The following is a 1,469-nucleotide window of genomic DNA, read 5'->3' as shown; positions in this document are numbered from 1 at the left end:
TTGGTCAATTCCCGGTTTTGTGGAATCCGTACAGTGGTATTTGATGGACAAAAGGCCAAAGGGCAGAGGCCGAAGGGCCGTCTCTGTGGGCGCCCTTAGTTACCAAAGCCTCTGGTTTTAAGGCTTTAGAACTTGTCCTACAGGCATGGAGATGGAGTCAAAGTCTCTTTTACAACTTCGTTTTATTGACTGCGGCTGTCCGTCTGTCCCTTCCACAATCTCACCTCTAATTTCCAACGTGGTAAACAAGCAGCTTCTTCCCTTAATTAAGCATTAATTAGTGTAGAATTTCAATTTAGAGTTATCTTTTCGTCCATTAATTTATGTTATTTGTTTTTTAAAAAAGTATTACTTTTAATTTTAATATTATTTTTCTACATATAAAAATTTTGAATTAGAGATAATCATTTCAATTCTTCGTTCCATGATTTAACTTAAAATCTTAAATTCAAATATTTATATATAAAATATTTAATTCAATTATTAATGCATGATTCATACCTTATCTCAGTGCTTTTATTTTAAATAATATTTTTTTGGATAACGTGATAAGTTAATATAGTTGCAGTATCTCACCCAAATGAACAATATTGTTGAAAACTTTAAATACACTAGTATTTATTGTTAACTGTGTTCCATATAAATATTTATTTTCTTAATTATATTTATATACAAATATTAATATATTTAAAATATTAAATAATTCAAATTTTGTAATATTAATCTAACATTAAAACTATTAAAAAAAGTAATTAAATGCTATTAGAATTCTTATCACAATTAAATTGGGAGGAATGAGATTTGTACCCTAATAAAATAACTCCCATAAAATACTATTTTACCCAATTATAAGTTTGACTAAAAGTCCAAAGCTTGTATGCACTAACTAATTTGTCCCACAGGTAATATTATGAATTGAATCCAATAATTTAAAATCTCTTCACCAGATACATGAAAAATTGAAAAGTTTTATTGAACACGTATCTTTGTCGATGAAAATGATAGATTCATCAAGCAAAATTTGTTGATTATTAATGAAAGCAATTAAATACAATTAGAATTGTTATTTATAGATTGGATAAATCTTATTGATATTTATAGTAATTATGACAATTTAGAAATAAGATTGAACTTTATCCCATTCAGTGTTTGTACCTACTTTTTAATTTGAGTATTAATCTTATATGATACTATCGGGCTACAGATATTATTTATGTAATATTTAAAAATTATCTAAAATGAAAAAAAAATAATTTATAAATATAATAAATAAAAATGTTTATTTTGTCTGATAAATTTTTTTTCCACATTTATAGTTTTAAATATATATTATAGAAATAAATTTATAGAACATAAGTTGAAATTGTTCTGCTTCCTTCTTATGTCTTCCACATAGTTCTAGGAGTTACTTAGATACTAAACTTATACATCAATGAGAAAAAGAATAATAAACGCAAGTTGTTTGTTTA

This window comes from Theobroma umbraticum, unplaced genomic scaffold, assembly GCF_002168275.2.
Source record: "Theobroma umbraticum cultivar Fairchild unplaced genomic scaffold, ASM216827v3 scaffold_146.0, whole genome shotgun sequence".
NCBI classification, from domain to species: Eukaryota; Viridiplantae; Streptophyta; class Magnoliopsida; order Malvales; family Malvaceae; genus Theobroma; species Theobroma umbraticum.
This window is presented reverse-complemented; position numbering follows the sequence as displayed.